The following is a 16,735-nucleotide window of genomic DNA, read 5'->3' on the forward strand; positions in this document are numbered from 1 at the left end:
CACTTAGGACCTTGAACTTACAAGGCTTCACAGACCCCTCCATGACAGCACTTATTCAAGTGTATTATCATTACTTGTTTACTCTCCTATCTCTTTCAGGATTCTGTGGAGTCCTTGTAGGCAGAGCACTGTATCTTATTCATCTTTATGTCTCCAGCACAGAGCTTGGTACCTAGTGAGTGCTCATTAAATGTTTGAGAAGGATGGAAAGAGGAGAGGGAAGAAGGAATTAATAAATAGAAAAGAATTTTGGTTTGTGCAAGAAAGATGGTACCAAGAAGGGCCTAGCTTTTTCACAAGCACATCCAATATGCTCTTCTCTCACTATCCACCTCGTGAAGGATGGGGGAAAAAGATGATTTGGGTTTAGAGCAAGATTGCTTTTATTTGGTTTGCTCCAGAACCTGCCAGCAAGTCATGCAAAGGATAAACATGGAGACTTGCTCAGTGTGCCATGCTGGCCAGGCCTTATGCACAGGTCATGAGCCTTGAAGCCTTGCTGTGCCCGCACTGGGGAGTCTCCTGTGACCTGTGGCTCACCACAGAGCCCAGGACTTTCTGTTTAGGTTCATTCAGGAGTGGAGAGGCCTGGAAATGGTCAATAACAGTGGCCAGTAAGATTTTTCTGGTTTGAGTCTAAATTTAAGGATATTTCAGTCTCTGCTTTAGACTCAAGATAGGCAAGAGATTTGACCTTCTAGAGCTTGTTTTACTTGTTCATCCATTCACTGTATGGAGAACTGTGGTAGACACTGGAGACCTAAAGATAAGAGGGTTCAAGGATCTTGGGGTGGAGGTAATGGATAAGAAACACCTAGAATACAGTGAGATAAATGCCAGCAGATGGGTGAACCGGGGAAGATGGAATAAAAGAGGGCTTCTCTAGTGGTCCAGTAAAGGAAGCTAAGATCCCACATGCCGTTTGGTTCTGGCAGGGGTGGGTGGGGAGGATGGGGGAAGAGCCTGGATGTGGGGGAGGTGAGGAGAGGATTTTTTACAAATGGCATTTGTTCTGGGTGAAGATCATAGTCAGCTAGGGGGGGAGAGACCTTGGAGAGCAGAAGGAAGCCGACAGTGAGATGAAAGAGCACGGTAGCACTAAATACCATTCGTAGCAACTTGGATGGACCTAGGGATTATCATGCTAAGTGAAGTAAGACAGAGAAAGACAAATATCATATTATACTTCTTAAATGTGTAAGCTAAAAAAAAATGATACAAATGAACTTATTTATAAAACAAAAATAGACTCAAAGACATAGAAAACAAATTTATGGTTACTAAAGGAGAAAGGAGGAAGAGGGATAAACTGGAAGTTTGGAACTGACATATACACACTGCTATACAGGTGGGCTGGTAGCAAAGAACCCACCTGTCAATGCAGGATCCATGAGACATGGGTTTGAATCCCTGGGTGGGGAAGATCCCCTGGAGGAAGGCATGGCACTCCACTCTAGTATTCTTGCCTGGAAGAATCTCATGGACAGAGGAGCCTGGTGAGCTACAGTCCACAGGGTCGAAAAGAGTCAAACACGACTGAGCGACTAAGCATGCGCACACACATATATATAAAGTAGATAATCAAAAAGAACCTAGTGAAATCACCAGGAAATCTACTCAATACTCTGTAATAACCTATATGGGAAAAGAATCCTAAAGTATGTACATACAAACACAACACTGTAAATCAACTATATTCCAATAAAAAAAAATTTTTTTTTAAAGAGAAGGAAAAAAAAAAGCACATACTTTTCAGGGGGCTTGCAAGCCCCACTTTGTAAAACTAGGGGGCAGAGAATTCCAGGTTCACATGAGTTGAGTGGATTAACAAGTTCGTGTTAAAAAGTGTCAAGGGGGAAAATTAAACAGAAAAGTGAAATATTGTATAAGTCGATGTTAAGTGCTGTTATTATAAAGCTGTCTCCAAATGGCCTGTAGCAATTATCCTAAAACTGACAACAGCTGTATTTGTCCCCTTTCTGCCACGGCTGAAATTTACACTGTCATTGCTCCAGGAGGAAGACTTGGCACTAATAATAGGCTGGCTGACTATGGCTGGAGTGTGACAGACCTCTAGTTAGAGCCCTTGAAGACTGCGGAGTGGGAAAATGGAACGCTCTCAGAAGAGCAAAGTGAGTGTGGTCAGAGCGCGCCTCCTTGTGGCAGCAGTCATAACTGCAGCCCCAGGAATCGCCAAGCTGTCTTCTATTTTATTACACGGTGCACTTTTAAGTGATTTTCAAGTCCCATCTGACCTCTGTTCGTGTTACCACTCTTTTTTCTTTGTTCTGAATATCCCTCTTTATATTCCCCAACATCAACTCACACCAACCTATCTAATCTACTTCCACTCTGTTTACAAATGTCAACTAATGCCTCCCCGCTCGTTTACTTACTCTCCTTCCTCCAAACGCTTTGTTCCTGGGAATTTCCCAGTGACTCGGTGACTTCTCAAGGGGTTACTTCCCTACTCTGTTCCTAAGAGCAGGAAGACGTAAAGCCTTGATGCTCTTTATCTGGAAGGTTATAAATAGTGTTACTGAATGCATGTCAGTAATTGCCCTCCACTCTTTTCCAGCAGCACATTGGATGCCTTCCGATCCAGGGGCTCATCTTTCGGAGTCCTATCTTTTTGTCTTTCATACTGTCCGAGGGGTTCTCGAGGCAGGAATGCTGGAGTGGTTTGCCACTCCCTCCTCCGGTGGACCACGTTTTGTCAGAACTCTTCACTATGACCTGTCTGTCTCGGGTGGCCCTGCACAGTACCGCTCACAGCTTCATTGAGTTATGCAACCCCCCTCGCCACGACAAGGCTGCGACCCATGAAGGGGATAATATTACACAGAAAGAATACAATTAAGTGAAGTTGACTGTCTTAAATTGTTTTTTATTATATATTTATTAAATATCCGAGATAAGAATTTGTGAACTCATATTTATTATAGAAGTACTCACAATAGAAATAACTAGGGAGAAACAATGGCTTTAGCTTGACATGGCAGTGAAAACCATACTAAAAGACTGTTCATTAGTAAGGGAGCCTGGCTGGCACACCACACCTGTCAGTGGTTGGCTTTGAGCCGGGGTAGGGGAGTGGGGGTAGGATGGGGTCGTCAGGGGTGAACTCCCAGGCATTTCCTGCTCTTTTCTTGGGCAGACAAACTTCAATAGTCCAAGGGAAGCTCTATGAAAGTTCTAACTGACTGCGTGCCTGCTCAGTTGTGTCTGACTCTTTGCGACTCCGTGGACTGTAGCCCGCCAGGCTCCTCTGTCCTTGGGATTTCCCATGCAAGAATACTGGAGTGGGTTGCAATTGCCTCCTCCAGGGGATCTTCCTGACCCAGGGATGGAACCCCAGTCTTCCACGGCTCCTGCATTGGCAGGCAGATTCTTTACCACTGAGTCAGCTGGGAAGCCCCCTTTAATTAAATGTTTACATGTGTGTGTGTGTGTGTGTGTGTGTATGCTCAGTCCCGTATGACTCTTTGTGACCCGTGGACTGTAGCCCACCAGGCTCCTCTATTCATGGGATTTCCCAGGCAAGAAGACAGGAGTAGGTTGCCATTGTCTACTCCCACGGGTCTTTTCGACCAGGGATCAAACCCATGTTTCTAGTGTCTCCTACATTGGCAGGTGGATTCTTTGCCACCAGCGCCACTTGGGAAGCCTATGAAAGTTCCAGGTATTGGCATTTGGAAGCGATAGCACACGGAAGTTCAGAGAAGGGAGCCCAGAAACAGTGAAGAGAAATCTGAGATCTGGGAAGACTGCTGGAGGTTTCCACTGCAGAGTCCACGAAGATTTGTGGGAGGCACTAATTTTATTATTTCTTCAGAAGACTATTACATTCCAAAGAAACTGATAATCAACTTTTCCAGAACCTAAGCCTGGCAGGCTACAGTCCATGGGGTCACAAAAGAGTCAGACACAACTTAGCAATTAAAAAACAACAACAAATCATATAGAAATATAAAAAGTTACCTTCAAATTAATATTGGTGGTGGTTTAGCAAAGTTGTGTCCAACTCTTGCAACTCCATGGACTGTAGCCCACCAGGCTCCTCTGTTCATGGGATTCTCCAGGCAAGAATAGTGCAGTGGGTTGCCATTTCCTTCTCCAGGGGATCTTCCTGACCAAGGAATTGAACCCAGGTCTCCTGCACTGCACGCAGATTCTTTACCAACTGAGCTACTAGCCCCTGCCAAAGAAAGCTCTTCTTGCCCCAAAATACTCAATGATGATTTTGCTATAAATTTTAGCAGTTGTTGTTGTTCAGTTGCTCAGTCATGTCTGATTCTTTGTGACCCCATGGACTGCAGCACGCCAGACTTACGTGTCCTTCACCATCTCCCAGAACGTGCTCAAACTCATGTCCATCGAGTCAGTGATGCCATCCAACTCTCTCATCCTCTGCCAGCCCCTTCTCCTCCTGCCTTCAAACTTTCCCAGTATCAGGGTCTTTTTAATTGAGTTGGCACTTTGCATCAGGTGGCCAAAGTATTGGAGCTTCAGCTTCAGCATCAGTCCTTCCAATGAATATTCAGGATTGATTTCCTTTAGGATTGACTGGTTGGATCTCCTTGCAATTCAAGGGACTCTCAAGAGTCTTCTCCAATACCATAGATCACAAGCATCAGTTCTTCGGCACTCATCTTTCTTTATGGTCCAACTCTCACATCCATACATGACTACTGGAAACACCATAGCTTTGACTATACGGACCTTTGTTGGCAGAGTAATATCTCTGCTTTTTAATATGCTATCTAGGTTTGTCATAGCTTCTCTTCCAAGGTGTAAGCATCTTTTAATTTCATGGCTGCAGTCATCGTCCACAGTGATTGATTTTGGAGCCCAAGAAAATAAAGTCTGACTATTTCCATTATTTCCCCATGTATATGCCATGAAGTGATGGGACTGGATGCCATGATCTTAGTTTTTTGAATGTTGAGTTTTAAGCCAGCTTTTCCAGTCTCCTCTTTAACTTTCACCAAGAGGCTCTTTAGCTTCTCTTTGCTTTCTGCCATAAGGGTGGTGTCATCTGCATTTCTGATGAAATTTTAGCAGAGGTACATGATTTCTAACTTGATCACATCATTTAAGAATAAGATATAAAATCCAAAATCTGAAGTCTAAACTATAATGGCACGAAGCCTAAACAAGAAGTTTGCAATCCTGGCAGCATGTCGGGAATCACTGGAGTATTTAAAAACTTAAAAAAAAAATTACATGGGCCCCACCTTCACAGACTCCGATATTATGGTAAAAGGTGGACCAGGCACTGGCATGTTTTTGAAACTCCACAGGTGACATGTGCAATCAGGTCTGAAAATCACATGTTTAAATCAAAGCAAATAGATTCACTTACAGATGGATGGAATGAATTTCCCTTCATTCAATATTATTGAATTCTACTCTGATTCTTGTAAACAGAAGCTGTCGAGATGTTCGCCCTGTCTCACTTCCCTTCGAGGATGGCCTTCTTCTCCAGTTCCAATGGCCATGCGTGGACTGTTCTCCCACCCACCCTGATCCGAGCCAAAAGGACAAGGGATGGTCCCAGTGGACCACTAGACTCTCTCCCAGAACTTGGGCAATAAATCACCAGCCAATTGGTTAGTGGTGCTGGGACTGGAAAAGTGTCATGGACCCAGGGCTGGGTTAGCAGGGGTGGGGGGTGGATGTCCATTTCCACAGAGAAGCAAGGAATGATGAACAACTGAGACTGAGAAGAAAACAGACCTGTAGAGAGGTCAAGGATGAGAAGCCAGTGTGCAGCAAGTAGAGGAATGACCTTGATTGCCGACATGTCTCCAAGAACTGGCTTCAAAGCTTGTGTGGCCCAGCTACACCACCAAGAGGTTGTTGCCTGTGGTTCAAAAAAAAAAAAAAAAAAAAAAAGCTCTTGCTGCTCCTTTTCACTGGGAGCTGTTTTGTGCTGGTTTCTCTTGCTTGCAACTAAAAAGTGAAAATGAAGTCGCTCAGTCGTATCCGACTCTTTGCGACCCCATGGACTGTAGCCTACCAGGCTCCTCTGTCCATGTGATTTTCCAGGCAAGAGTACTGGAGTGGGGTGCCATTGCCTTCTCCAGGGGAATCTTCCTGACTCAGGGATCGAACCTGGGTCTCCCACATTGTAGGCAGACGCTTTACCGTCTGAGCCACCAGGGAAGTCAAAAGCCTTTGTTAAAACTATGGTAGGGACTTCCTTGGTAGTCCAGTGGCTAAGACTCTGCACTCGCAGTGCAGGGGGCTGAGGTTTGATCCTTGGTCAGGAACTAGATCCCACGTGCCGCAACTAAAGTTCTGGCACAGAAAATAGAAAAAAGAAACCAAACCCATGTTAGTTTGGCAAGGTGCTAAGTTTATGCCGCAAATATCTTTCAGTTAGGTAAAGGATGTGAGCTGATGGTGCATATACATTTCTGAACCTGTGTGAAATTATTCTTCACCACCATGATTGTCTGCCTTATAGAACTAGAGGCCCCTTAAGGGAAAGAGGCCGTGCCTTCATCATCCAGCCGGCACCGGGCATAGTCAAATGGTACTGTGGATATTCAATAAATGACTGTTGGATTCAACTCTGAGGCTTGTCAAATAATATATGTATAGTCTGCAAGGGCTGTCATAACACAATATTACAGACTGGGGGGGCGGAGCGCTTAAACGGTAGACATTTATTTTCTCAGAGTTCTAGAGGTCGGAAGTCCAAGGTCAAGGTGTCAGTAGCGTTGCTTTCTTCTGAGTCCTCTCTCCGTGGCTTGCAGGGAGCTACGTTCTCACTGTGTCTTCACATTGCTGCCCCTTGGCCTTTTTTCCTGTGTCCTGATCTTCTCTCTTTATAAGGATTCCAGTCGTATTGGACTAACAGCCACCCTAATGACCCTATTTTAACTTAATTACCTCTTGAAAGGCCCTGGCTCCACATATTCTCCATGTAGTAGCATTCTGAGGTACTGCAGGTTAGGGCCTCTACATGCAAATTTGGTGGGGGGTGGCGGGTGTACACAAGTCAGCTCATAACAATGTCTGCTCCTTTATTTATTTATTCGACTTGCTTTTATTGATTGTAATGAAACAAGCCTAGTATGATCCTTCAAACTAAAATTCTTGGGTGCTCCATCACTACTAAATATGCCAACCCTTCATATCCTTAGTCTGTAACTTTCAAAGACTCTTAGAGATTGAATTTGCTCCAGATTATATAATTAGTCCTCAGAGGAAATCTAAAGCTACAAACTTCAGAAAAATTGGTAAGTTCCTAGCAAAAAATCTTATTTATTAAAATTAGCATGGATTCAGGTTGGGTTTTTTTTTTTTTTTTGGTTTTATAAAAATTTTTTAAAGATTTTTTTTTTTTTTATGTAGACCACTTTTAAAGTCTTTATTGAATTTGTTGCAGTATTGCTTCTGTTTTTTATGTTTTGTTTTTTTGGTCGCAAGGCATGTAGAATCTTAGCTTCCCAACCAGGGATCCAACCCATTCTCCCTGCACTGGAACTAAGCACAATATTCTACAGGTTCCTCCATGTTGTTGCAGATGGCAAATTTTCCCTCTTTTTCGTGGCTGAGTAGTATTCCATTCTACGTGCCTATATCTATTCATATGTTGATGGGCATTTAGGTGGTTTCCACATCTTGGCTGTTGTAAATAATGCTGTTATGAACACAGGGATGCATGTATCTTTTTGAATTAGTTTTCTTTCTTTTGGATATACACCCAAAAGTGAAACTGCTAGATCATATGGTAGTTCTATTTTTAGGTTTTAGAGGAACCACCATACTGTTTTTCAAAGAGACTGCATCAATTTATAGTCCCACCAATGGTTTATGAGAGCTCCCTTTTCTCCACATCCTCACCAACATTTGTTATTTGTGGTCTTTTTGGTAATAGTCATTCTGACAGATGTGAAGTGATATCTTATTGTAATTTTGATTTGCATTTACCTGGTAACGGTAACAGTGAGCAATTTCTCTTTTGCTTGTTGGCCATATGTATGACGTCTTTGGAAAAATACCTATTCAGGTCTTCTATTTTCTGATCATGTTCTTAGTTTTTATTATTGAATTATATAAGCTGTTTATATATTTTGGATATTTACCCCTTATCAGACATATCATTTAAAAATATTTCTCCCATTCAGTAGGTTGTTTTTTAATTTTGCTGATGATATCCTTTGCTGTGCAACAGCTTTTAAGTTTAATTAAGTCTTATTTTATTTTTGTTTTTTTCTCCCTTTGCCTGAGGAGTCAGATCCAAAAACAAAATTGTTATGAATTATTTGCATTTGCATTGAAATTTGCTATGAAATTTGATTTGCATTATCCTATCAGAAGTGTTTGCCTATGTTTTCTTCTAGGAGTTTCTTCTAGACTCATGTCCATTGAGATGATGATGCCATCCAACCATCTCATCCTCTGTTTCCCCCTTCCCTTCATGCCTTCAGTCTTTCCCAGCATGTAATGAATATCCCCGGAGAAGGCAATGGCAACCCACTCCGGTACTCTTGCCTGGAGAATCCTATGGATGGAGGAGCCTGGTGGGCTGCAGTCCATGGGGTTGCGCAGAGTCGGACACGACTGAGCGACTTCACTTTCACTTTTCCCTTTCATGCATTGGAGAAGGAAATGGCAACCCACTCCAGTGTTCTTGCCTGGAGAATCCCAGGGACGGGGGAGCCTGGTGGGCTGCCGTCTATGGGGTCGCACAGAATTGGACACGACTGAAGTGACTTAGCAGCAGGAGCAGCAGCAGCAACCAATATCCCAATCAAGCACATTTCCAAAATTTTTCTTCATGTTCTTTTTCTACTCTGTTTAACACATCTTTGCCTTCAGAGTTTTATATAATTAGAATCATATATAGTGTATTCTTTCACACCAGTCTTCTCTTTCACAATTAAATGTTTTTGAAATTCAATTACATTGTTTTTGTTTTTGAAATTCAAATATATTGTTTTATATTTATAAATGTTGTTATGTATAACAATAATTATTTGATTTTTATTGCTGAGCAATATTTTATTACCTGGATATGACAGAATTTGTTTATCCAATCTCCTATCGATAAACATTTAAGTTATGTCCAATTTGGGACTATTATGAATAAAGATACTATGGACATTCTTATTCAAGTCTTTTTATGGATGCACACTTTTTATTTCTCCCAGGTAAAAACCTGGGAATGGATTGCTAGTTATTTAGAACATGTGTATGTTTAAAACAGAAGAAACTCTCAGTGTTCCAATGTGGTTTTACCACCTTTTACTTCCACCAGTAATGTATATGAGTTTGAGCTTCATATCTTTTCCAAAACTTAATAAAGTCTTTTAAATTTTAGTCATTCTAGTGGGTGGGTAGTAATATCACATTGTAGTTTTAATTTGTATTTCCCTGGTGACTACTGATATATTGGTCATTCATATATCTTACTTTGTAAAGTATGTGTTCAAGTATCTTGCCCATTTTAAAATTGAGCTATCTTTTTCTTAATAATCTGTAGGCATTCCTTATATATCAGGTTATAAATAATTTTATAAGATACATTTATTGTAAATATGTTCTCCAACTTTGTAGCTTTTCTTAATAGTTTTTTGAGGAACAGAAGATTTTCATTTTGATGAAGCCAATATATCAATTTCTTCTTTTATGTTAAATGTACTTTCAGTTCAGTTCAGTAGTTCAGTCGTGTCTGACTCTTTGTGACCCCATGAATCACAGCACGCCAGGCCTCCCTGTCCATCACCAACTCCGAGAGTTTACCCAAACTCATGTCCATTGAGTCAGTGATGCCATCCAGCCATCTCATCCTCTGTCGTCCCTTCTCCTCCTGCCCCCAATCCCTCCCAGCATCAGGGTCTTTTCCAATGAGTCAATTCTTCGCATGAAGTGGCCAAAGTATTGGAGTTTCAGCTTTAGCATCATTCTTTCCAATGGACACCCAGGACTGATCTCCTTTAGGATGGACTGGTTGGATCTCTTTGCAGTCCAAGGGACTCTCAAGAGTCTTCTCCAACACCGCAGTTCAAAAGCATCAATTCTTCCGCACTCAGCTTTCTTCACAGTCCAACTTTCACATCCATACATGACCACTGGAAAAACCATAGCCTTGACTAGACGGACCTTTGTTGGCAAAGTAATGTCTCTGCTTTTGAATATGCTATCTAGGTTGGTCATAACTTTCTTTCCAAGGAGCAAGCGTCTTTTAATTTCATGGCTGCAATCACCATCTGCAGTGATTTTGGAGCCTAAAAAAATAAAATCTGACACTGTTTCCACTGTTTCCCCATCTATTTCCCATGAAGTGATGGGACCGGATGCTATGATCTTCATTTCCTGAATGTTGAGCTTTAAGCCAACTTTTTCACTCTCCTCTTTCACTTTCATCAAGAGGCTTTTGAGTTCTCTTCACTTTCTGCCATAAGGGTGGTGTCATCTGCATATCTGAGGTCATTGATATTTCTCCCGGCAATCTTGATTCCAGCTTGTGCTTCTTCCAGCCCAGCGTTTCTCATGATGTACTCTGCATAGAAGTTAAATAAGCAGGGTGACAGTATACAGCCTTGACGTACTCCTTTTCCTATTTGGAACCAGTCTGTTGTTCCATGTCCATGTTGCTTCCTGACGTGCATACAGGTTTCTCAAGAGGCAGGTCAGGTGGTCTGGTATTCCAATCTCTTTCAGAATTTTCCACAGTTTATTGTGATCCACGCAGTCAAAGGCTTTGGCACAGTCAATAAAGCAGAAATAGATGTTTTTCTGGAACTCTCTTGCTTTTTCCATGATCCAGCGGATGTTGGCAATTTGACTTCTGGTTCCTCTGTCTTTTCTAAAACCAGCTTGAACATCAGGAAGTTCACGGTTCATGTATTGCTGAAGCCTGGCTTGGAGAATTTTGAGCATTACTTTACTAGTGTATGAGATGAGTGCAATTGTGCTGCAGTTTGAGCATTCTTTATGTTCTGTCAAACAAATGTTTTCTTGTGTCTAGGTAGAAAAGATACTCTCTTATGTTGTCTCATCTCTAGAAGCATTGAAATTTTAGTTTTACATTAAAAATAATTTTATTTATTTATTTTTGGCTGTGCTGAATGTTCATTGCTGTGCAAGCTTCTCACCGCGATGGCTTCTCTTGCTGTGGAGCACAGGCTTCCGTAGTTATGCACGTAGGCTCAGCAGTTGCAGTTTCCCAGCTCTAGAGCACAGATTCAATAGTTGTGGTGCACAGGCTAAGTTACTCCACAGCTGTGGGACCTTCCCGGACCAAGGATCAAACCCGTGTCTTCTGCATTGGCAAGCAGATTCTTTACCACTGAGCCACCACAGTGGTTTTACATTTAGATCTTTGGCCAATATGGAATTAGTTGTTGTATATAATATATAGCATAATACTATAATATTAATATAAGTGTAATACTATAATATTATGTATATAATATTCATTGTTTTTATACAAATATCCATTTTTAATCATCATTTATTGAAAATGCTTTTTCAGTGAATTGGATCAGCACTTTTCTGAAAATCAGTTGACTCTGTAAATTTATTTCTGGACTCTTGCGCTGTTGCATTGATACATTTGTCTATCACAAGGCTTCTCAATTTCACAAGGCCTCTCAGTTTCAGCACTGCTGATGTCTTGAGCCAAATAATTCTTTCTTGTGGAGACATTTGTTGTCCTGTGCATTATGCGTGCGTGCTAAGTCCCTTCTGATGTGTCTGACTCTCTGCGACCCCATAGACCTGCCAGGTTCCTCTGTCCATGGAATTTTCTGGGCAAGAATACTGGAGTGTGTTGCCATTTCATACTCCAGGGGATTTTCCCAACCCAGGGATCAAACCCACATCTCTTGTATCTCTTGCAGTGGCAGGCAGACTCTTTACCCCTGCATCACCCACCCGACTCCCCCTCCAACAACTCCTCCACAGTACCAAGTCTCAAGAAGCCACAGCTCAGAGATCCTGGCTTGCCGGGGTCCAGCCCTGGCTGATCCAGGGTATTCGAAGGAGAGACGGCATAGGCGACCTATTTATTTAAATATTTATCAAAGATATAAAGAGTAATAGAATGAGGATAGCTCAGTGAGGAAATTCAGTGGAGAAAAGAGGCTGAGTAGCTTGGTTTACGTGGGAGACCAATAAAACTTCAAGACAAGAAGTTTGCACCACTTACGTAGGCCACAGGCGTCCTTCCGTTCTCCCAAAGGAGAGGAGACACTGAGGCCTCCCCAGTCAGATCTTAGAAGCCCAGGCATAATTAGTAAGAATGGTGGGTTCCGCGCTCCAGATAGAGACTCAGCCAGAGTGAGAGAGAGAGAGCGACATGGGGAGACCAAGTTTCGGTGAACAAGGCCCGCACTTTATTTTCCAAAGTAGTTTTTATACCTTAAGTTATGCAAAGAGGATAATGGGGGAAGGGGTGGAGTCATGCAAGGACAGCAGTTCCTGGTCCTAATCGAAGCCAGGAAACTTATCATATGCAAAAGTTCAGGTGATTTGCATCATCTTCTGGCCCAGAGGCCTGTTAACATTTTAAGAAACTTATTTTTCTCTAAAGGTGATTATTCCAAAGTCAGGCGCCAGCCTCCAAAAAAGCATTGGACAAAGCTGCATTCCTATAGGACAAAGGTGAGGTGGGCTCAATCAAGAAAAGAATTAACTCAAGGGTCCAAGGTTACAAACATTGAGGCTACTACTTACATTTCTATACACCCATTATATCAATCAATACACTGCCAAGGACACAGTAGGTAAGGAGTATGGAGACTCAGCAGCAAACATTGGCCCAATAAGTGAAAAACCCTTCACCAATACAATTTCTAATCAATCTTTTAACTACTCAAAAAATCTGTGTTTAGACAGTTTAGAACATCTCCTGCCTCTCACAGTTGGGAGGCTCTGAACAATCACATGTGGCTGGAAAAACCTATTCAGGCAGGCTAGAGGATTTCCAAAGGAGTTTGTAGGTTGAAACACTGTCACACCCAGGAATTATTAACTGGAGCTGTAAGCTAACTCTTCTTTCAGAGAGAGGTAGTGGGGGACAGCCCGCCTGTGAAGTCAGAGGTGTAGGTGAGAGCACAAAGCAGAAAGTAGGCAGACTCTGGTTTGGAGGTAGATGCTCGAGAATTTCCACGGGGACTCCTGAGGCTCGATCCCGCCTTTGCGTATGCCGAGCCTCCTTCCTCACGACCTTTGCCACTGGCAGAGTTCCTCACGCTGGCTCCTGGCAGTGATAGAATTCCAGTTGAGCTATTCCAGACCCTGAAAGATCATGCTGTGAAGGTGCTGCACTCAATATGCAATATGCCGGCTCCCGGCACTGGCTCTCACTATGAAGGAAAATGTTTTATAAAGTAATCCACCCCACACAACAGGGACTTGTAATTTTTGCCCAACTTACATGCCGTGCCCGTGTTTTCCCACTCCTTACCCACCCATTCAGCTCTCTGCATAGACTTGCACTATCCCCTATGGCAGCCACTAACATTGCTATTTAAATTTAAATTCACTAAGATAAAATAAGAGATTTGATTTAGGTCATACCTGAATGGTCTGGTAGTTTTCCCTACTTTCTTCAATTTAAGTCTGAATTTGGCAATAAGGAATTCATGATCTGAGCCACAGTCAGCTCCTGGTCTTGTTTTTGCTGACTGTATAAAGCTTCTCCATATTTGGCTGCAAAGAATATAATCAATCTGATTTCGGTGTTGACCATCTGGTGATGTCCTTGTGCAGAGTCTTCTCTTGTGTTGTTGGAAGAGAGTGTTTGCTATGACCAGTGTGTTCTCTTGGCAGAACTCTTAGCCTTTGCCCTGCTTCATTCCATATTCCAAGGCCAAATTTGCCTGTTACTCCAGGTGTTTCTTGACTTCCTACTTTTGCATTCCAGTCCCCTATAATGAAAAGGACATCTTTTTTGGGTGTTAGTTCTAAAAGGTCTTGTAGGTTTTCATAGAACCATTCAACTTCAGCTTCTTCAGCATTACTGGTTGGGGCATAGGCTTGGATTACCGTGATATTGAATGGTTTGCCTTGGAAACGAACAGAGGTCATTCTGTCGTTTCTGAGATTGCATCCAAGTACTACAATTCAGACTTTTTTGTTGACCATAATGGCTACTCCATTTCTCCTAAGGGATTCCTGCCCACGGTAGTAGATATTATGGTCATCTGAATTAAATTCACCCATTCCAGTCCCTCTTAGTTCACTGATTCCTAGAATGTTGATGTTCACTCTTGCCATCTCTTGTTTGACCACTTCCAATTTGCCTTGATTCATGGACCTAACATTCCAGGTTCCTATGCAATATTGCTCTTTACAGAATCAGACCTTGCTTCTTTCACCAGTCACATCCACAGCTGGGTATTGTTTTTGCTTTGGCTCCATTCCTTTATTCTTTCTGCAGTTATTTCTCCACTGATCTCCACTGATAGCATATTGGGCACCTACTGACCTGGGGAGTTTCTCTCTCAGTATCCTATCATTTTGCTTTTTCATACTGTTCATGGGGTTCTCAAGGCAAGAATACTGAAGTGGTTTGCCATTCCCTTCTCCAGTGGACCACATTCTGTCAGACCTCTCCACCATGACCCAGCCGTCTTGGGTGGCACCACAAGGCATGGCTTAGTTTCACTGAGTTAGACAAGGCTGTGGTCCATGTGATCAGACTGGCTAGTTTTCTGTGATTATGGTTTCAGCGTGTCTGCCCTCTGATGCCCTCTCACAACACCTACCGTCTTACTTGGGTTTCTCTTACCTTGGACATGGGGTATCTCTTCACGGCTGCTCCAGCAAAGCGCAGCCGCTGCTCCTTACCTTGGATGAGGGGTATCTTCTCATGGCCGCCCCTCCTGACCTTGAATGTGGAGTAGCTCCTCTTGGCCCTCCTGTGCCCACGCAGCCGCCGCTCCTTGGATGTGAGGTTGCTCCTTTTGGCAGCCGCCCCTGACCTCAGGCATGGGGTAGCTCCTCTTGGCCATGCTTCTGCGTGGTCTATCGCAGCCTGGGCACTTCTGTGCGGTACCAAGGGAATATTTCATGCAAAGATGGGCTCGATAAAGGACAGAAATAGTGTGGACCTAATAGAATCAGAAGATATTAAGAAGAGGTGGCAAGAATACACAGAAGAACTGTACAAAAAAGATCTTCATGACCCAGATAATCATGATGGTGTGATCACTCACCTAGAGCCAGACATCCTGGAATGTGAAGTCAAGTGGGCCTTAGGAAGCATCACTATGAACAAAGCTAGTGGAGGTGATGGAATTCCAGTTGAGCTATTTCAAATCCTGAAAGATGATGCTGTGAAAGTGCTGCACTCAATACGCCAGCAAATTTGGAAAACTCAGCAGTGGACACAGGACTGGAAAAGGTCAATTTTCATTCCAATTCCAAAGAAAAGCAATGCCAAAGAATGCTCAAACTACCACACAATTGCACTCATCTCACACGCTAGTAAAGTAATGCTCAAAATTCTCCAAGCCAGGCTTCAGCAATACGTGAACCGTGAACTTCCAGATGTTCAAGCTGGTTTTAGAAAAGGCAGAGGAACCAGAGATCAAATTGGCAACATCTGCTGGGTCATGGAAAAAGCAAGAGAGTTCCAGAAAAACATCTATTTCTGCTTTATTGACTATGCCAAAGCCTTTGACTGTGTGGATCACAATAAACTGTGGAAAATTCTGAAAGAGATGGGAATACCAGACCACCTGACCTGCCTCTTGAGAAACCTATATGCACGTCAGGAAGCAACATGGACATGGAACAACAGACTGGTTCCAAATAGGAAAAGGAGTACGTCAAGGCTGTATATTGTCACCCTGCTTATTTAACTTCTATGCAGAGTGCATCATGAGAAACGCTGGGCTGGAAGAAGCACAAGCTGGAATCAAGATTGCCGGGAGAAATATCAATGACCTCAGATATGCAGATGACACCACCCTTATGGCAGAAAGTGAAGAGAACTCAAAAGCCTCTTGATGAAAGTGAAAGAGGAGAGTGAAAAAGTTGGCTTAAAGCTCAACATTCAGAAAATGAAGATCATGGCATCTGGTCCCGTCATGTCATGGGAAATAGATGGGGAAACAGTGGAAACAGTGTCAGACTTTATTTTTTGGGGGGCTCCAAAATCACTGCAGATGGTGATTGCAGCCATGAAATTAAAAGACGCTTGCTCCTTGGAAAGAAAGTTATGACCAACCTAGATAGCATATTCAAAAGCAGAGACATTACTTTGCCAACAAAGGTCCGTCTAGTCAAGGCTATGGTTTTTCCATTGGTCATGTATGGATGTGAAAGTTGGACTGTGAAGAAAGCTGAGTGCGGAAGAATTGATGCTTTTGAACTGTGGTGTTGGAGAAGACTCTTGAGAGCCCCTTGGACTGCAAGAGATCCAACCAGTCCATTCTAAAGGAGACCAGTCCTGGGTGTTCTTTGGAAGGACTGATGCTGAAGCTGAAACTCCAATACTTTGGCCACTTCATGCGAAGAATTGACTCATTGGAAAAGACCCTGATGCTGGCAGGGATTGAGGGCAGGAGGAGAAGGGGATGACAGAGGATGAGATGGCAGGACGGCATCACCGACTCGATGGACATCAGTTTGGGTAAACTCTCGGAGTTGGTGATGGACAGGGAGGCCTGGCATGCTGCGATTCATGGAGTCGCAAAGTGTCAGACATGACTGAGTGACTGAACTGAACTGAACTGAACTGTAGATGAAATAAAATTTAAAAGTC

The sequence above is a fragment of the Bos mutus genome, chromosome 15, assembly GCF_027580195.1.
Source record: "Bos mutus isolate GX-2022 chromosome 15, NWIPB_WYAK_1.1, whole genome shotgun sequence".
Taxonomy (NCBI): domain Eukaryota; kingdom Metazoa; phylum Chordata; class Mammalia; order Artiodactyla; family Bovidae; genus Bos; species Bos mutus.